The sequence below is a fragment of the Bos taurus genome, chromosome 16, assembly GCF_002263795.3.
Source record: "Bos taurus isolate L1 Dominette 01449 registration number 42190680 breed Hereford chromosome 16, ARS-UCD2.0, whole genome shotgun sequence".
Taxonomy (NCBI): domain Eukaryota; kingdom Metazoa; phylum Chordata; class Mammalia; order Artiodactyla; family Bovidae; genus Bos; species Bos taurus.
In genome coordinates this window covers 69033827-69055538 of record NC_037343.1, presented here as the reverse complement: position 1 = coordinate 69055538, position 21712 = coordinate 69033827, and the positions used below count along the sequence as shown (strand labels likewise).

Below are 21712 nucleotides of genomic sequence, written 5' to 3'. Positions count from 1 at the left end.
AAAGTGATTAAAATCAAGCTGAGTGTGTGCATACCGACAGCAGCTCAAATATCATGCAATGAAGTCATTATTCGGTTTTCTAGGTTAAACAGTGACCTATGAGAAAATATCATTTTAATGTATTCAGTCACCAGTAAAATAGGCACAATGAGGAGACTACCCTGAGAGTCTGTTTAGTAACAACTCACAGTAGGTACCCAGACACTGCTGCTGCTGCTAGGTCGTTTCAGTCATGTCCGACTCTGTGCAACCCCATAGACAGCAGCCCACCAGGCTCCCCTGTCCCTGGGATTCTCCAGGCAAGAACACTGGAGTGGGTTGCCATTTCCTTCTCTAATGCATGAAAGTGAAAAGTGAAAGTGAAGTCACTCAGTCGTGTCTGACTCTTAGTGACCCCATGGACTACAGCCTACCAGGCTCCTCTGTCCATGGGATTTTCCAGGCAAGAGTCCTGGAGTGGGGTGCCATTGCCTTCTCCACCCAGACACTAGAAAGATACATATCATTTGAGAGAGACAGAACTAACTTGAGTAGAAAAGCAATTCTTTGAGCACAGCTCCCAGGAACAAAGATATTCAAGGTCTTAACCCAGTCTTGACTGGCCCAGACACAGCAGAGAAGACTGGGCATTTTGACTGGCAAGATATTTGAAAGTCTAGAGGTTCTTGTTTGCTTGTTTTTTTATATTAAACCTGGGATGTGTCGAAGAAATGATAGATAAAAGAAGGGATAGAACAGGAGGGTAGAATCAGAAAATCAGAAGAAAGTAATGAAGAATTAAAGAGCCAGAGATACAAGCCAGGAAAGGAAAAAAAAAAAAAAAGATGGTATATATTATCCAAGAGGGCAGTAGGAAAGCCCTCATGCCTTCATGGGGGAAAACCCTGATCAAGACATAAGACTCAGATCACATGTCCCAGGATATCTGGAAATTTCTGTCCAAATGCCAATAGAGGCTGTCTACATATCAGGTCTGGTCTTTGACTTAGCTGGTTAAGTAACTTGATTTTGAGTTCAACCAGAAACGACCAATGCCAATTGAGAAATTATACTGAGAAGCTAAACTTTCAAAGGAACTCTGCTCACTCTCAACTCAAAAGGACTAATGGGTTTTGGCAAATCCGTTTAGGACTCAAAAATGTATAATGAAGAGAAATAGATCATTCTGCTATTGATAAAAAAAAAAGCAGAGTCTGTTACATGCACTGATTCTTCTGCTACCTGTTCAGAATGACCCTTAAACATTACTATAATTATACTTTTAATTCTTCTTTTTTAGCATTTCCTTTCATCAACTAAAAACTCCTATTGGCATAACAATATTTCCTTCTAGCAGGTACATCCAAGAGTCTGAATACTCAAGTAGTTTAAAAATGGACCTGATTTCATAGTAAAAAAAAGTAGTTGGGAAATACAGTTAAACAGATCCTAAAGTCTTTCAGACAAATGCTGTCTGGATTTCTTTTTTTTTTTACATTTTTTTTTCTCTTCACTGCTTCCCCCACCAAAAAAAATCTATAAACAACATTTAAAAAATCAATAAAATACACATAAAGATGAATGGTCAGGGAACTAAGATCTCCCAAGCCCCTCAGCATGGCCAAATATAAAAGAAAAAGAATTGAAGTATGGTTGTTTTTTAAAATGGGACTTCAGTGTGATGCCCACAAGCATAGCAGTCATGGATGGTGGATTCTAAGCTGTAAGTCGAGTATACCTGATCACAACCAAAGTCCGTGCTTGTGAGACCAAGGTCCTCAAAGCAGCAAGGGGAAGATGACAGGTCACTCACAAGGTAGCCACCACCCAGAACGCACTTGAATTTGACAACTGAGCATGCCAGTGCAACAGAGTGTGTTGCCTATGTTTCTGTGGGGAGCCTGGAGCAAGAAGACAGGAGGGAAATTACCATGGTTTTTGCCACTGCCCTCCTTAGGAACTGCTTCAGGCAACTTGTGGATATCAACAAATAGGTACTAAGTACTACATGACCAACAATGGGAGAGAAGAACCCCAAGTCTGTGTTATGTCTAAAAAGCACTGAACACTCAACGCTGGTGAAAGACACAGTTGGATGCAGGTGTATTAAAACTGTCTGGTAGTCACAGGTCTTCCTAGGTAAACAACCACAGCATTGCACCTGACGATCACCCATCGGGTTAAGCCATGAGACCAAGTTCTTTTGGGCTATTAGAACAAAATACCACAGACTGGGTGGTTTACAAACAACAGAAATTTACTGCTCACAGTTCTGGTGAATGGAATTCTGAGATTAGGGTGTCATCACAATTGGGTGAGGGCCCTCTTCCAAGCTGCAGACTTCTCATTGAATCCTTACAGGGCAGAAGAGGCTAGGGAACTCTGTGGAGTTTCTTTAATAAGGGCGCTAATCTCTTTAATAAGGGCTCTACCCTCACAACCTAAGCATTTTAAAGTTCACTCCTAAAAGCATCACCTCTGGGGGTTAGGATTTCAGCATATGAATCTTAGGGGAACACAGTCAGAGCACAGCACTATATAAGTGGATTCCACTTTTAGGCCAACACACGACTAAGATGGAAGGAAAATGGAAGAGAAAGGAAGAAGTTCTGAGGAGTGAACAGGGTAACACTAACTAATTTGGGGCAACACTGTACAGAGTCCCATAAGTGGGACCATCAATCCCAGACCTAAAAGCTATATTTACATATATTTTACACCCTTAAAAAATATGTAAATACAACTTTTACATATATTGTACACCCTTGGGCTTTCCTGGTGGCTCAGACCATAAAGGATCTGCCTGCAAGGCAGGAGACCTGGGTTCGATCCCTGGGAAGATCCCCCGCAAAAGGGAATGGCTACCCACTCCTACATTCTTGCCTGGAGAATGCCCAGAGTAGCGTGGCAGACTACAGTCCATGGGGTCGCAAAGAGTCGGACACGACTGAGGGACTAACACTTTCATATTCACCTTTACACCCTCAGCCTCAACTCTGAAATACAGAAATCGGAACAGAGGAACACACTGCAAGGATAAGCACTTCTTTTGTCTTTAAAATTATTAGCAGCTTAAGAAAACATTTACAATGAGCATGACAACCTTTGAGAAAAGTTCAGCAATAACCTTCTGCTTATAAATTCAATGTAGATATATTACCACTCAATATAAAACAAGTATCCTATTTCACAACACTGATTTTTAAAAGCTCCTCTTCTGTGATTACTTGGTTTTCACTATATTAACATAAAAATCCTCATTCTCCTTACTTTGAGCCTTAGAATCCAATTTTCCCAAAAGATTTAATTACCAAATCAAAACTTCATAAACCAAGGGTCCTCATCTTCCAAAGAAATTTGCACCAAATTTCAAGAAGACCTATACAAAATGAACTTAAGTTGAAATAGGAAACCATCTCAGGAACAAAACCCCAAAGACTTTCATGGCAAATCTACTGAAATTAATATTTCTTCAACACTAATCTGAGTCTTACTATTCACAATAGTAATACTCTATAAATACTCACACTTTTAACATTCTGCAATCAGCACCTATTGTAACTGTTCAAATAAACTGGTTCACACACTGATGTCTGGCTCATGCATACACTTGTTTCCCACTGAGTTGTAATATTTCTTGTGAGCTTGACCAGGCCGTCTCTTGAAAACGAATTTCTCAGTTCTGAGGATTTTTAACATTCCTCTGCTAAATGAGGTGGGAGGCATTTGCACTCCAATGGTAGTTGCAAAATCAAACCTATCACCCCCAAATTCCAGCACACCATCTCCCATCCAAACATGAACGAACACACACACACACACACACACACACACACACCTGTTTATTCTGCCTATGCACTCTGGATTGAGTGGCCTAAGGAGTTCTCTTATCTGTCTGGCAACTCTTGTTTCCTTGGCTGTGAGATCTCAGATCCTTACATGAGGAAGCATAACCAAGGACATTGATGGGCATGTCTAGATACTACTATTTCTAAGCAGAAACCAAAGACAAGCACAGCAGCAGGCAACATGACACTTGTAAAGTAAGCCAAGAGAGAGGATGCAGTTGGTAATAAAGAGTTTTAGTTTACAGTTTGAGGGGGGAAACTGTAGGAAAGACTGGTTCTTAAGTTTCAATTGGTATTCTCTGCTATAGAAACCATACGGCCATGGGGAATCTGAATGCCGTGGAATTAAAGCCATCCAATGTTAGGCAATAGAACAATAAACAAATCTCCTCTCCTAAGACTGAAATATGCAGCAAAAGTCGGCAATTTGAGTAGGTTCAGGCATTTACCTAGTTCCACAGTAATAATTACTGATTTGCTTTGGATAAAAGTTATAAAACCTCAAATCAAATATATGCTTTCTTTCTACTTTTTTCACCATTTTGTTTTACTGCAAGAATAAAGGTGTATTTAAGAAACAGCGTATTGAGAAAAACAGAAGACACAAATGAGTATGTACTTACAATGACCTTCAGAAACTGGGAAAGGAAATTATAAGTGGCCCTGATTTTATTCAATTTAATAGAAAAGAAAACACAATTTGTTCTAAACATTTTGTTTTAAAATACCATCCTTGATAATTACAAAAATTAAGTGATAAGCAATGATGAAAACTGCATACTTAAATATTGATGATGATGTTATAAACTGATAGCCTTTGTAAAGAACAATCTGGCCGTATGTAACAAGAGCTACAAGCAATCCATGCCCTCTGACCCAGATAGCCTATTTCGGAAACTGTATTTTAAGAAAATACTCTGCAGATAAATAAATACAATTTGTTCAACAATGTTGACTGCAATGCTATTTATAACTGTTAACGTTTTAAACAATCCAAATACCAAACCATAAAAGAATAGTTAAGTCAATGATGGTATAAAAGATGAGATTATTGATGCCAACTCTTTGCTCCCTTCCTATAATGTATCCCATCCATATCCCTGTGACTTGTCTGGGAATCAGGCCAGTGTTGGTCTCCAACTCACTGGCCTGCGGCTTGGCCACGGGATATACTTTGGCCAATGAGATGTGAGCAGACAGCATTACTTGCCACCTCCATGCTCAGGAGCTCAGTCATATCCAACTCTTCAGGGTCCCATGGACTGTAGTCTGCCAGGCTCCTCTATGGAATTTCCCAGGCAAGAATACTGGAGCGGGTTGCCATGTCCGCCTCCAGGAGATGTTCCCAACCCAGGGATGGAACTCGGGTCTCTTACATCTCTTGCACTGTCAGGCAAGTTCTTCATTACTAGTGCCACCTGGGAAGCCCTTCCACCTCCATGCAGCAGCTGTAAATGAGACTGCACACCTCTCACATTATTCCTGCCCTCAGTCATGAGAACAGCATGCCCCAGATGGGGGCTGACCTTTAGCCTCGGTCCCGGATATGAAGACATGTGGAGTGGTACCAAGGCCCAGTCAAGCCACCTGGAGCCACAGCACACTGCAGCACTCACATCACATGGACAGGGAATACGTGTTGTCATAAGCCACTGAGATGCTAGAACCTCTTTTGTTACCATATCAAAAACTAATACAACAGTCATGAAAATATGGCAAGGTATAGAGTAGCTGATATAGGAAAACATATTTGAAAAATGTTTGTGAGAAAATAGAAGATGAAACTCAAAGGCATTTACCAAAGACATTTATATAAAATAAGGCAAGCCAACAAGCACCAAGAATTAACTAACTTAGAATGATGTAACAAGTTTATGATTATTTTTATCGATAAAGCAGCTACTTATATATCTTTAATTCCCTTTTAAATGCTACATTTATATCAATATAGGGCTTCCCTGGTAGCTCAGCTGGTAAAGAATCCGCCTGCAATGCAGGAGACTCTGGTTTGATTCCTGGGTAGAGAAGATCCACTGGAGAAGGGATAGGCTACCCACTCTAATATTCTTGGGCTTTCCTGGTGGCTCAGACACAAAGAGTTGGACATGACTGAGCGACTTTCACTTATATTAATATATATATATATACAGATCATAATTATAACAGAAGTAATTCTACCCAACACACTTTTTTCTGCATTAAATGATATAAAGATTAGTGAACAATTATGCTCAAAGTGAATCTAGTGTGAAAGGTTACTCGGTTTTAGAAAGTAAGAACTCCGGGTTGATCAAATTCTTTTGTCAGACTACAAGGAAGGGAATTGTTAAAAAAACAAAAAACAGACAAAAGCAAGAGTTATTTTCAGGGATGATCCACTTTCTAGTCATCAAACACTGTGCAAAAGCAAGGTCTGAAAAGACATTACTTACCAGAAAATAAGTTGTGCTACCTCTGAATTTATTTATGACCTGTTTGAAATTCCACTACATTTGTATGATTCAAGAATTGTGTTTATTAGAACAAGTACTGTTACTCACAGAAATTCATTAAACAAATTCAGTAGTAATTTTTTAAAACTGTTAATGTGGGGCTTCCCTGGTGGTCCACTGGTTAAGACTTTGCCTTGCAGTGCTAGGGGCTGGGGTTTGAATCCTGGTCAGGGAGTTAAGATCCCACATGCCTCAGGGCCAGAAACCCAAAATATATAAAACAAGCAATATTGTAACAAATTCAATAAAGACTTTCAAAAAAATTGTTAATGTGAAGATTCTCACTATATTCTTTATGAGATAGCAAGAAATATAAATGTATTTTCAACAACAAAAAAAAGGAGCTCACAGTATGTCAATTACATGTAGATATATAACATTCATTATTAAGATAGTAAAAAAGATGAAAAACATGCATATTTGCAGGGGCATTTCTATAAAACTACAAAAATATGTTTACATAAGAACAAAGGCTAAAAAATTAAATAGATTTGTAAAATACACTTTACCAATTTTTGAAAAGTATTACAGCTATACTAAGGAAAAAGATCTAATACTTATATTTACAAAATTTGTACTTGCTATGAGATACATCAGTGTCTCTCAGTTAAAAGCAATCTGAAGCACACTTCTGGTAAATACCTTTCTAATTAAGACAACCCTGGATTAGTAAAGAGAGTAAACTCAGCGTAACTTCACCGTTTCTTGATAACTTGATGTCATCGATGGTTGTCCTGCATTCCCTAACTCAAAGATGACGGCAGCCAGGGCTGGAGAGGAACGTGTGTCCTTCCTAGGCACGGAATGAATCAAGGACCTGTTACTGATTGATTCCAGGTAATGTTTTCTTTTTTGCTTTTGAGAGGCAGTGATGCAGAGGGGTTACAAGTACACGTTCTGGATTCGTGCCCAGATTTGACACTGAGTCCCATCATTCACGTACTTGAATTTGCATGCTAATGGTGTTACACAGAAAACTAGTATTTACTGCGCATTTACACAGTATACTAGTATTTACTAGTGTTTAGTGTAGGATCTTGTGCCTTAGCCATTTTAAGCCCGAGGTTCCTCATCTATAAAATAAGCCAATGAGAGCACTTATTTCACAGAGTTGTTACAAGGATAGAAAAGATAATCCATTTAAAGTGCTTGACAAAGTACTTGCTCATGGTAAGTAGTAAATAAATGCCAGCTAATATTAGCCTCTCTCTGCTGGTCATCCTAAGGCACCATCAAGTTTGCTTTTCACCATCACCAAAAACTATTTCTAATTTTTGTCTACATCCCCTGTTCCCTCAGTCTTGAGGCATCACTCAGGGGTTAGGTGTCCCAAGCTTAGTTGGATAACCATCTGTACCAGTCTTGTCCTCAAGGACTCATTATGTCCTCAAAACATAATGTGGACCACTAATGCAAGCCACATAGGTAATTTAAAATTTTCCAATAGTCACATTTAAAGAGCAAAACAGAAAACAAGATATTAATTTTAATAATAGACTGTATTCAACTCAGTATATCTGAAAAGTATTTCAAGAAGTAATCAAAAATTTTTTTAATTACAATGAAATACCTAACATTCTTTTTGTAGCTGTTCTTGTACTAATTCTGCAATAATCTGGTGTATACTTGAGACAACACACCACAACTCAAACTAGTCACATTTCAGTTGCCATCTGCTCACATGTGCCTAGTGGCTACCTGAATGGTTGCTGAGTCTCCTAAAGATTAAGACCTCAGAAAAACATCCCCATCTTCAAAAACATCAAGATACATTTATTAAGCAAATGGATGAAAGGAAAGAAAGAAAGAGGAAGGCAGGAAGAACAGATGTCCCTGACCTGCCATCAACTTCTGGGCCTAGGGTTGCAGTTCAGAACTTGGGCTGTGGAATGAGCTCAAATCCACTTCTTCCACTTGGTAGCCGTGATTCGTTAGCTAATAACCTCTTTTACATGTCTCAAAGATCAACTATAGATAAAAATAACTTCTCTTTCATAAGACTGTTATGAATTGAAAGGTTGTACAGGAAAAGGGGTTTCCATACAGAAAGTTCCACTTCGCAAAAGGTCAGGAATGAAAGTGGGGAAAACTGAAGGAAATAATGAGCAAATTAGCTAGAGATAATAAAAAGGCCATGGAAGAGAAAAACTGGTCATGTGATAGTCACAGCATCTGTGTTAAATGCCCAGTTACACAAAACAACTGCCCCAGTGGCAGCTATTAATAAAATAATTGCAGTGACATTTCTACAGCCCTCAACGGTTTATACCTCCTAAGCCAGACTGCTTTCTTTAGGCAGAATGATAAGGGCTGGGAGTGGGGGAAATGGCTGGCTGCCAAAATTTAGAGAATCAAGATTTTTTGGTAGTGTATATATTAATCACAGCTTCTGGCCTAAACTAGATGGATTAGTGAAGATACATGGATCTTTCTTTGAAAGATGAGGTTGCTGTAGTGCCTCAAATCCAATTGGAACATTACTCTTCTTTATGTAGTACAAATACATAAAGTTAGATGTTTACTATTCCTACAACTTTCTTTGAAAGTTGGTTTGTAAGCAAAGTCTTGATATTTTATTTTAAACTTGCTCTTGTTCTGTGCCTCTCCCCCCCACTGCCACTCCCCCCACCAAAATTCAACTAATAAAAAGTATAAAGTTAGCCTAGTCTGCTTACAAAGACTTTTAATGTTTATTCGTGTTAATAATCTAAGTCACTATACTCTCTAATTTAGACGTGGGGTTTCTTAAAGACAACAAACAAGCCTTCTCTATTACAGCCACCTTCTAAACTGAGATTTTCCTAGAAAGTATTTTATATAATATTCATGTCCCTTGAGATTACATGTTCCATAAAATTGACTTAAAAAAAAAAAAAGTCCTTAAATAAATTCAACCTATTTTTGTTTATTGCAAGACTTCTTGGAGTCTTTAATATGCTTATATACACAGATTTCAAGCTGCTGTGAGTGAGTGATAGTCGCTCGGATGTGTTTGACTCTGTGACCCCATGGACTGTAGCCTGCCATGCTCCTTTGTCCATGGAATTCTCTAGGCAAGAATACTGGAGTGGGTTGCCATTTCCTTCTCTAGGAGCTTCTCAGCAGCTTCCTTCTCAAGCTGCTATGCTCAGCCACTATTACCATTCTGTCTCTGGATGGGGATAGCAGTCTACAAATGAGAAAAATAATAAATGAATCAAGAGAATCAAACAACAGGAAGATAGCCTACATGGAAACAGACATCTGTACGGACCTTTACACCAAGTTTCCAGCTTGACAGGCTGTACTCTGCAATTCTCCCTTTTATCATCCCTGATACATATACAGTAATTAACCTGTCTGTGTGTGCTGTGCTCAGCCACTTCAGTCATGTCTAACGCCTTGCAATCCTATGGACTGTAGACCCACCAGGCTCCTCTGTCCATGGGATTTTCCAGGCAAGAATACTGGAGTGGGTTGCCATTTCCTCCTCCAGGAGATCTTCCCAACCCAGGGATTGAACCCATGTCTCCTGCATTGGAGGCAGATTTTTTACCACTGAGCCACCAGGGAAACCCCAATTAACCTATCAGAGTCCTCCACATGAAGGCAATTTATTACAAAAGAAGGAAGGGAGGGAAGAAGAAAGAAGCGAGGAGAAAGGACTGGAATAGGCAGAAAGAGAGGAGGAAGGAAATTTCTTTTAATGATGTAGTAAGTGTAAACATCACATCATATTCACAGGCAAAGTTTAAATGCCTAAACGCATGCCTAAGGATGAAGCTACATGAAACATTCACTTGTACCAAACCCACCCCTTGGAAAATAAGCCTCATTTTCAAAACAACCAAACAGCTGCTCAGCTGAAGCACAGCACAAATCATCCTTCCCAGCCTTTATTTTTAGATGCCTCTTAAGTAAAACAATAATTTTCTAGAGAATATAATTAAAACTGGTAGGTGTCATTTCATTATTTTAGAGTTTTATTATAATTCGTTTCACATCAGTCACACTGTTTCCCCCTCATAAATCACATAATTATATAATATTCCATAACAAACTCCTTGTCTTTGAATAAAAGAACCTGTATGAATGTTTAAAAGTATACAGATTTTAAAACAGCACAATCCACCCAGAATGTTACTATAGCCAACAGGTTTAAACACAGAGAGTCTAAAAGCCCATTTTGCAAATGATAATTTGGAGACGTGTGTATGTCTTAAAAAAAAAAAAAAAGTGTACCTCTGTCATGTAAAGCACAGTTTACAAAATGTCTAATGAAAAAGAATACGCTTAATAGATCATAGGATTTCATTGGCAGAAACGAATGCTAATTGCCTGCTGGAGTCTTTAATGAAACCTAATTGCTGGCTTGAGCTGTCACCACTGACCCTGGTAACAGACCAGTACACCCTTCATAAACCTAATACAGTATAATCCTCCTTCATTATGGTTATCATAGCTCTGCAGTGGGACACGTCTGCCGCAAAAATAAACCCTGCTGCCTCTCCTCTACAAGGACGTGTTGCTTCTCTATCCCAGAGCAAGTAGCATGGATGGCAGAAGTCACCCTTACAACAAGTGGTACCACTTCACAGCCCAGATCTACTTCCATACCTAGACTCACACAGACTCTCGGACACTGCTACTGAAAACATCAGCACAGTCCGTGATCGTGGGGGGAAAGGACTGAACAACAAGAACAAACCAAAACAATTACACTATCCCCCGTCACCATAAGGTAAATGGGGAAAGCAGAAGAAACAATGTCTAGAACTAACCATGGGTTTGACTTATGAAATCCATGTATAAATCGATCCGTGGGTTGGGAAGATCCCCTGGAGGAGAGCATGACAACCCACTATTCTTGCCTGGAGAATCCCATGGACAGAGGAGCCTGGCAAGCTGCAGTCCATAGGGTTGCAAAGAGTCAGACACAACTGACGTGACTTATCACACACATGTATAAATCAATTCAGTCTACAGTCTACATTTCTGATACTGAATCCACAAGCTATTCCTTCCTTCAATTTGCTTTGAAGTTTTTTTGGACACGCTCTTTAAAAAAAAAAATTACTTCAATTAAAAACCCTAATCTTACATCTATGACTCAACAATTCCAAGCAATTATTGAATATCTACTTTGCAGCAGCTGCCAAGAACCCAAAGATAAATAAATCTACAAAACATGTCACCAAAGAGCTCAAAACTGTGGGGAGATAGATGAACAAACAGCTATAATTTAATGTGATGCATATCAGTAAAGAATGAGGAGAAGACCAAAAGAAGACAGACCAGGTGACAAGGAACTCTTCCAAATGATAAAAAAGGAATGTCGGACAAAACATCTAAGAAGATATAGAACAGAAGAAATTAGTATGTGATCAGATGGGAAAAGGAATTCATGGAAGAGTAACAGTAGACATTAGTCAAAGCCACAATGTTTCAACCGTGAGAAATGTTTCCAGCCCAGGCTAGCAGTTAGGTTAGGTGGAAACAAGAGCTATGCATGCAGAGCCTGGAAAGCTCAGCTAAGTCTGCACTTGACCTTGGGCAGCTTTGTGTATTGTTAAAATTAAGTACATTAGACATACAAGAGAACATGGTGAACATTCATGTTCCAACCACTCAGCTTAGGGAATAAAAGAACACTACACTCTCCCCTCACCTTCACTACCACCGCGTCCCCTGTATTTGGGGTTTATTGTCTTTCTGGTATTTCTTTACCCAGTTAACCCTTGAATGTGATCTGGACTACATGGGTCCACTTATACTTGCACTGTTTTCAATAAGCAGTGCCTACAGTGCTACCTGATCTGCATTTGTTGAATCCAGGGATGTGGAACCACAGATATGGGGGCGGGGGGGAGGGTACACAAGCCTATGTTACATGAGAATTTTCAAATGTGTGAAGGGTTGGTGCCCCCGCAATACACACACTGTTCAAGGTTCAACTTCACTTTTATGACTGGTGTATGTATCTCTGAACAGTATCAAAAGGCAAACTAGATTTCAATCAAGAGAAGGAAAATTCAGACGTGTTTTTTTTGTTTGTTTTGGGGGGCTGCACCGCACAGCATGTGGGATCTTAGTTCCCGACCAAGGATGAAACCTCACCCCGCTACCCTCCATTCAGTGGAAGCGCAGAGTCTTACCCATTGGACCCCTAGGGAAGTCCCAGATGTGTTTAAAACAAGACTCTGAAGTGTAGAGGGTGGACTGGTCTCCGCACTGGCAGCAGCAGGACAGGTGACAAAGAGAGGTCGAGATAACTGTCTTTCCTGAAGGAACTGTTGTCATGGAGAGAAAAGGGGTAGCCTTAGAGGGGATCACCGGGGCAAGCAGGAGACCAGCAGCAGAAGAGAAGCAACAGTCTGGGGCAGTCTGTGCCAGGGTGGAGGAAGGGCGTGGAGAGCAGTGAGGCCAGTGGCAGCTCCTGGGCAGCTGGCAGGCTCAAGAGAGGGATGAGACAGGTTAACCAGGACACAGAGCACAGAGAGGTCAATGCCAAGATGAAGTGGCAGAGGGGAGACTTTCCTGGCGGTCCAGCAGCTAAGACGCCACGTTCCCAACACAGACAGCCCAGGGTGGGGCCCAGGTTCAGTCCCCGGGCAGGGAGCTAGAGCCCACCTGCGGCGACTAAGACCTGATAGAGCCAAATAAAGAAATAAAGTTTTTTTAAAAAGTGGCAGAGGGGCCCGGTCGAGGGGGGTGAGATCAGGAAGGCTGTCCAGGGGAGTGGTGTTTACGGTGGACCTTTGAAGATGCTTTTGACAGGTTAGGATGGCTGAGCTCTAGGATTCCTGGGACCTGTTCAGGAAACAGCTGCAGCGTGGCAGAACCCTGGGGAATAGCAGGACATAAAGCTGAAGAAATCAGAGGAACACTGGTTGCGGAGCGGGGGGGAGGGGGGGGGTGGCGCGCGGGTGGAGGGAGAGGGAGGGTTGTTATTCGTGGAGAACCTTAAAGGATCAAGCTCAAGTATATATAGTATGTACATGTAATTCATAACAAACTCACTTTCATGACCATGAAATCTGCCTTAATTCCTTTTGCTTGAGAACTGAAATAATGACTAAAGCCCATCTCATGATTTGGGGGATAACATCAGTGATATCAGTGCTGCTTGTTACATGGGTCTCTATGCAGAACCCAGGTGGCTCAGTGGTAAAGAATCTACCTGCCAAGCAGGAGACATGGGTTCGATCCCTGGGTTGGGAAGATCCCCTGAAGAAGGAAATGGCAACCCACTCCAGTATTCCTGTCTGGGAAATCCCATGGACAGAGGAGCCTGGCGGGCTGCACTCCACAGGGGTCGCAAAGAGCTGGACACAACTGAGCAACTAAACACCACCACCATGCAGAGCAGGATATCTTGGTTAAGGACAGGTTGGTATCCACTATGACAGTGTCACGGAGGGTTTCTCTCTTCCATTTTAAAGACTAGCAACTCAGAGGTTGAATAATGAGTGATTTACCTTTTCCTCATTAATATAAGGCACTAAAGAAAATAATGCACAGAAATGAAATTAAACATATTCTAATCAATAGTACCTCTAAACTTGTGAAAACAATTTTGTTTTATGCCTTAAGCCCCAGATGTTCCTGCTTACTCATTTTTGTGTGATATTTACACTCGCTTGATCTGCAAGGTTTCCTAGGTTTGAAAAACTGAGAAAGAAAATAACTACATGTTTGAAAGTAACCAAGCAAAACAAAACAATAACAAGAGCCAGAGTCTCGGGAGCTCGAGAAAACAGCTCAGGGATGTGATTCGCCTCCTCAAATGAACAAATAAGATGTGTATCATAAACAGGACTGATATCTGTTTAACTTTGAAAATCACATGCAGTCATCAACATGATATAATCTTCCCAGCGTGCCATACCTCCTATTAAAGAATAAACAATAAATTCCACACCAAACTGGGCTCTAAACCTCCAGGTCAGCGTTTCAGAAATGCAATTATTCATGGATTATTTAAACACTTCTTTATAAAAAGTCAGCTCCACTTCATTCTCTGCATAACAGCAATAATAATAGTACCTACTTTACAGGGTTGTTGAAAGACATAATAGAAAGTGCTAAGAACACTGGGATAGAGTCAGCACCAGTAAAGGTAAGCTGTGGCTCTTTCTAGCCAACCTCCATACAGGGCAGAGATTCTGAACCAAATAAAATGTAAGTCCTGCCGGGAGAAGCTTATAACTTAGTAGAGGAGACAGGGAGGTAAACATAAATAATATGGTGAGACAGAAATTACCGATAGAGCTAATTGCAAAGTGTTCTGGAACTATAAAGAAAGGAATGCCTCACTGGCGGTGGGAAGGAGTGTCAGGGCAGGGAAAGCTTTAGCTGAAGGTTCGGGGCTAAGCAGGCAGCCAAGGGGAACAGGTCAGTCTGGGTCGGAATGTAAGGAATAAAGGAGAAGGGATTACACATCACCCTTAGGGTCTTAGGGCCCTCGCATATAGAGACAAGAAGAACCGCAGATGGGAATGCAAAGGTAGTCAGGGTAAGGAAGCCTTATCATACAGGTACTAAGAAGCACAGTGAGAATTTAAATACTATAAAAGGTTTGCGTTTTAAAAAGCTCTTTAAGAGAACAGACGAAGAGAATGTGAAAGACAGCCTTTGAAGCTCTTGAACAATCCCAAGAGGCAGTGGTGTTGGAGGGAAAGGAACAAATCAAGGATACTTTAGAGACACAAACTCAAAGGATCTAAGGACTAATTGGGTTTGTTACGGGGGTTTGAGGGGCGGGGGCGGGGGCGCTGGGTGCTTACAAAGAGTGACATGTTGAAGAGAACTCCAAGTGCCTGGCTTCAGCAGCTAACTCAATTCATGTCAGTAAGACAGGAAATACAGAGGCAGCAGCTTTTGTGGCAAGAAACTAATGAGTTCAATTTGAGACAGGTAGGATTGGGCACGTATAGCGGATAAGAAGACGGAGAGAAGTACCAGATAAACCAAACTGTGAGAGGGTAGCATGCAAATCCATTAAAATAGAAGCATCTAATTTATGCTCTCCATGGGCCTAGCCAGGAATAAGTTACCATTAAATGACTCCCAGCCTCTCCAGAGCTCCAAAACCACCAGAACCAGAATCGTTCAAACCACTGCAGTGAAAAACGCAAGGCTGACGGGGGGATGGACCAAAATGGCTCAGCCATTCTCAAAATGCTGGGCCAAGGCCCAGGAGTATTAGCATCACCTGGGAGCGTCTTACGAATGCGAGTTCTCAGTGCCCACCCCAGACCTACAGAATCAGAAGCTGGGGTGGGCATGGGGGATAATACCAGCAAACAGTGTTTAATGCGCCCTCCAGGTGATTTTGAGGCTCACTACCGCCTTAGCTAATGTCCCAATTACCTGAAGGGAATGGAGTGTGAAAGAAAGAACTCCTGGGAGACAGATTCCCAAAGACCTGAGGAAATGAAGTGTTGGGAAAAGATACACTTTGCACAAAGACAAGCATCAGAAACTTTTGCTAGTTTTCAACAATGAAGCCAAAGGAGATCAAGTCAGCAGCCCTCACAGTAAAGCTCCCCCCGATTTAGGAATATCGGTCAGTACTAAAATCTCAAACATCACAAATGTGAAGAGGATGCTCAGCTTCACAGAGGATGTCATGCCACGCTTTTCCTCCTTTTCTCACCAGACACCTCCCGTTGACCAGCATCAAGCACGGATGGGATGGCCACCTAGGGTTTACAGGACCTCTGGAAAGGCAACAGACTTCTGGGTCAAGCTAACTGACCAGGCTCAGGATGAAATCCTTGAGCTGGGCCTAATGCAGTCCCCTCAGGAACTAAGCCAAATCAGCCTCGTATCAGATTTTACATACAAGCTTGATCCAAACCTGGCCACGATGTGTTTTGTTTTTTTTTTTTTTTCCAGTAGCAAGGACCATAAAACAAGTCCAACAAAAGCTTGAGTGGAGAGTGAAACAAAACCAAGCCAAGGCATATGGAACCAACAGGAAAAAGGGAAAGGAAATGGAAACAATGTTCATATGCCATTTATACTCCAACTGGGACACGTAACCACTCCTATCCCACAAAAAGGTACTTAGTCACTTACCTTTCACCTCAGCTACTCTAAATCCTCATCCACAAGAACTGCATCATATCCTCTCATTCAAAATTATAAATAATTCAGAGATTATTTATTTTCATAATCAGCATGCATGCAATACACAGCAAAGGCAATGGCTGGTCGTAGCAATGCGATTTCCTCTCCCTATCCACTGCAAAAACCACCGCCTGATCTGCATTTTCCTAAACTTTCTCCCTCTACTCTTCAAAAGGGTCTTCTTTCACCTGGGACCTGTTTGCAATCCTGTATCATGTAGGATCCTCAATCAATTTTTGGCTCTAACAATCCGTTCAGCTTCTGGAACAGTTACTACACACCTGTCCTCCTGACGTTTTAGGAGTTGTTCCTTTCTTCTAACATCCCCTCCTGCTGGGAGGCTGACATGAAGATCAGTGAGTTAATGTTTGCCAAATACTTCAGGCTTCTCGGATGAAAGGCAACATTAAAGTTCAAGCGACCTGAAGCTGGCAGGACCTGAGAGGCGTGTTGCAATTGACTCCTTAGACCTGAGCTTCAAAGAAGGAGAGCAAGGCTGCAGAGACTCATTTGTGCCGATCGGCTACCTTTTGCATTCTTGCTAAAGGCAGGCGGATTTATTCTAACATCATTTAATTCACTGGATTTCAACATTAGAAATGCAAGGATCCTTGTATTAGCACTAGACTCTCATTATAGGAAGCAGTATATGGGGGAAAGGATCCCTTTTTCTGCCCTTGTCTACATGGCTTTCCCTCCCTAAACTAACCTACTGCCTGGTCCAGCTCACACCCTCCTTCTACATGAGGGGCTAGCAGCTGCCAGCCAACATGTTTGCTTTGAGCCAACAGACCAAAAAAAAAAAAAAAGGTCAAAGACAAAGCCTTATGTGTATGTTGGCACACATGTGCATTCAGGCTGCTGCGGAAAAAGTGGCACACAAAGAGCACATTCATGGCCACATATAACTCCTGGAACATATAAATAGCCATCCTTGACCCAACACCTACTCAGTGTGAGGGAGGCCCTGCTAGCAGAGGGGCACAGGGCATTACGCAGAACTCCCCACAAGTATCCTGGCACGTTAACAACCACTGCCCCCACCTTAGAGATGAAGGAATGGAAACTCAGAAGGGCTGCAAAGTTCAGTCAACATCACAGCTAAAAGACGGCAGAGCTGGGACACAAACTGAGCTTATCTCGAACTCCCAACCCTGGATCTCTGGCTCCAGCACACCAACAGGCCAGAAAAGCTGCTGAATTTGCTACACACACCCCTTGAACCATTCAATAAGCCCTCCCCGGGGCTCAGACGGGGGAGGGGGGGAGGGTAAATTAAATCAGTAAGGGGAGACCACAGAGTCTTATTTTAGACATCAATTTTAACCTCTTCTCCACCAAAACGTGCTTGTTTTCCCTCATTCTTTTTCAAGCAGCACAAGCAGCAATAATTGAATTGGCTAAAGATTTCATCTTATCTCTTTCCCCTGCCTTATCTCTAACAAGACACACTCACTGAGGCTTAGAATGAGTTCAAAAAATGCACAGCATTTCGTGACTGAAGAAGTCCGAATGCAGGATTGCAGGTGACAAAGGATAAGAATACGGAACCCAGGTGGGGACAAGGTGCAATCCAAGGGTATATGTTCACATCCCTGAAGCCCAAACAGAAACCCGTAATAAGGAGGGAAGGCACTGGGGCGGGGGGAAGTTCTCATAGTTGTCAACTTCTGGCTCATCTACTCAGGAAAAGAATTCTCCCAAACATCCTAATTTTTCTCTGATTTTTTTTAAGATTCCTCCACATGAAAATAGTCTAAATGCTCTTGCCATTACAGCTATCTGTTCCACGTGGTTCACACACACCTGAATATCTAAAGTGTTAATAATAACAACTATATGTTTAAGCCAATGATGGAGGCTGGACCGGTACCTGGGAATAGCAAGAGTTTCTCTTCAGCCATTTTCCTGAAGGTATAGGACCTTCAGGAAAGCCATTGTCCAGGGGCTGTTCTTGAGATAAAGAAAGGTGTGTTTTTGTTTTTTTCTTTTTTTTGGTGGGGGGGGGGGGGGCGGTTGGGGGAGGTTGAGGCAACTTCCTACCCAGCACTGTAGGAAAGCAGTGTGCTCTTTTCACTCACATGTACTGGTCTGAGGTCACCAAGAGCTGGACTTCGCCACCTCGGCCAGGACGCAGCCACTATGCATAATACTACACCGCCACTTCAGCCCAGTGAAGAGGCCCCTTGAGCGGCAAACCAGGCACAGGAGGCTCCTGCGCTATAAAAAGCTTTCTAGGCAGGATCTGCTGAATCCTGGACCAGGAGGCGACGACAATCTGCTAGAAGGCGTTCAGCTTTTCGTAAAGTTTCAGGGGAAGGAAAAGTCATTCCTCCAACTGTGCTGATGCTGCGATGACGTGGGAAAGTGGAGAATACTACAACAAACACAATGACACACACACGAACTCACTCTGCACAGCACAGACGCCCAGATTAGGCAAAAGGGCATCTGTGCTCTCCAGCTTCCACTCGTTAAGGCTATCATTCCCAAAGCACATGCTTTTAACGCCATCACCAAAAGATAACGCAACTTCAATACAAGGTTCTGTAAGCTGCGGTATTATCACCTATTGCTGTCAGGTGGCCCTTTAAAAGGGAATCAGTACCATTCTGATGAAACCAGGCACGAGCATGAGCCAATTAGTGTCAATGAAAATGGAGATGGTCCCCCACCCATTGCTTGTTGCAGAACCAGCATCAGGCATCCAAAGAGAGGGATGTGTGCGCCGCTGGAAGCTACTTGATTCCTTAGTGCTTCCAGTTTAATATCTGATGTTAAAAAAAAAAAAAAAAAAAAAGCTGTCCTGGCTACACTGAACCAACCAAGCCATAAATCCCCCTTCAGTGCCCAGCTCTCTACTAGGTATGATCTCCTTGCACCCATATTTTGGATGACTCTTACTTTGCACAAGTTCTTTCCTCCCCCCTGGAAAGTACTTTCCTAATTGGTCCTCTAGGTGAGCAACACCTTAACTCTCCAGTCTCAGCGCACACCTGGCCCCCTCACCTCTGGACCTAGCCTTCCCAGGCCCTCTCAGGACACTCTACTTCCAGATCAGCCAGTGTGTTTCCTCCGCAGGCTGCAGTTACATCCTGTTTTAGCATCTTTGTATCCCCAGTTCCTAGCCCAGGGGAGAAACTGCCATACTAGGTTTGTTGAATGAATGGGCCAACGAACTAACCTATTTGAAGAAAGTCACACGTTGGTGGAAACCCTGTAACCCATCAACAGCCGGTCTGGAAATTCCTCAGCTTCACAAAGACCCAGCAACAGCAAGCCCCTGGACGGACTGAAGGCGAAAGCCCACAATTGGCCTTAAGCTGTAGGGAGGGGTGGGATAGGGGTGACGGGACCTGGAGGAAGTGGGAAGGAAAGGGGGGTCGAGGCAGCGCTCCCTCACTGCTCCTCAAAAAGGTGAAAAACCCCTTCCGAGCGTTGAAACCCCAGAAGTAGGGGTCATGCCAGGAGAAAGGGGAGACAGTGTCTGAATACCACCCTTGGAACTTGTTAATACTCAGAACTTGGGGCGTTCGAGGTGGGGACCTGCTCTGAAATTAGGGGGCCACAGGGTCTCCCTGTGAGTCGGCCGACCACCCAAGTAGGGGCCAAGAACCCCAGGAGTTTGGTGGCAAGGCTGTGGCCTAGTGGAAGGGCATGGAAATTTCTCCCTCTCAAGATCCTGTCTCCTGGGTAGTGGGGGGGACGGGGGGCGGGGAGGTGTGGAACAGAGGAGGGTCGCAGCGGGGGACCCTCTCCAGCTTGAGAGGCAGCGACGTCTTTGGCTTTCATCCTCCGGCCCCTGCCGTCTGGGTATCTCAGCTGCCCTCACTAGGCCCTCTGTGGTTCCCCAAAAGAAAACGGCAGTGGGGAGGAGGGGGCGAGAGTGTGAGTTTCACCGTCCACTCTGCAGACAGCGCACACCTTCCATCGTAACTCCAAGCCGTGCGCATTAGCTGGCGGCTCCCACCGCCACTTAACAAGTCCAGCTGCCCGGCCCCTCGCGCTCCCGCTGCCCTGCCAGGCGTCCCGGGCCGCCGATCCCAAGTCAGCGTGGCCAGCGTTTGCCCAAGTCATCGGCAAGGCGCCCGGAGCGCCCAGGGCGGCCCCCAACCTGGGGCCCGACTCCCCGCCCCAGACGCCGCTTACCTGCTTACATGGCCCCGTCGGAACCCCGGAGTCCCGCGCCGAAAGGCTGCCCTCCGCGGGCGGCGGAGCCCCAAGTCCCCCCAAGGAATTGATTCCAGTGGCTGGCGGAGGAGGGGCGGAGGGAAGGAGCCGGAGGAGGCGAAAGGGGAGGGAGGTTTCCGCCGCGATCCCGGCGCGAGAGTTGGCGCGGGGGCGCCCGGAGAAGGGGGAAAAGGAGAACCACCCCGGCGCGGGGCTGTCCCGCCAGAGAGGGGGCCGGGACGGGGAGGCTGGCCGAGGTGGTAGAGGACGCGCCGCCAGGGGCCACGGAGTGGCGGCTGCTCGCCGAGGACCGGCGTCCGGAGGGCAGGCGGCGGAGCGAGGACGAGCGCGGCAGCCTGCCCCCGGACTGCGCCCGCCGCGCCCTCCCCGGGGAGAGAAAAGTTGGGACGAACTTTCAGGGGCCGGGAGAGCCAGAGCGGCAGGAAATGCGAGCGGCCGCGAGAGGAGGGAGGAAGGGGCCTGGCGAGTGGGAGGGGACGGAGCAGGCGCCGGCGGCCGCGGCTCCCCCACCCCCGGGCCCGGCTCGGCGGCGCGGGGGGAGCGCGGGGCGCGCGCCGGGGGCGGGGAGGAATGCGGCGGGGCGGGCGGGCGCGCGCGCGGGGGCTCGGGGGGGCGGCGCGGGAAGGGGAGCCCCGGCTCCCGAGCCCCGGGCGCGCGTCCTTGGGGACGTCACAGCGCTGGAATCCGAGGAATGCCGAGCTGCCGGAGCTCCTTCTGCAGGCCAGGGAGAAGTCGCGCACTTTTATAAATGTGGTGGCTTTGGGAGAAGGTTTTCAAAGGTGAGGGCTGAGCAGGGAGGACGGGGTGAAACTCCCCTGGAGTAAGAGGTGAGGGGAGTGGGGAAGGCGAAGGGACCACAGCAACCCCACCTAGCGCCTCTCCCGGGCGGGGCCAAGGCGGGGGACGGGGGTGGGGCAGGAAAAATCGCCTCGAGAACTCCGCAACCTGCAGAGGCGGAGCCGCGACGGGGACTGGCCCACCCCGACCTAGAGCGCGCCACCTTATTCGGCGGACCGCTCCAAGCAGGATGTCCCCACGCAGTCACTGCACAGGGAAGACAGACCCGGAGAAAGGAGGGTGGCTTCCCAG

The 21712-nt window shown here is 44.4% G+C and overlaps 1 protein-coding gene across 1 annotated transcript in view; it reads right to left on the bottom strand.

Moving 5' to 3' along the window:
• PTPN14 (protein tyrosine phosphatase non-receptor type 14) overlaps positions 1–21050 on the bottom strand; it is a 196201-nt gene extending 175151 nt beyond the window's left edge. Inside the window, exon 1 of the mRNA XM_005217361.5 lies at positions 20582–21050. The gene's annotated coding sequence lies outside the window, so the exon portion shown is untranslated. The remainder of the gene's footprint in view (positions 1–20581) is intronic.
• Positions 21051–21712: the final 662 nt, after the last annotated feature.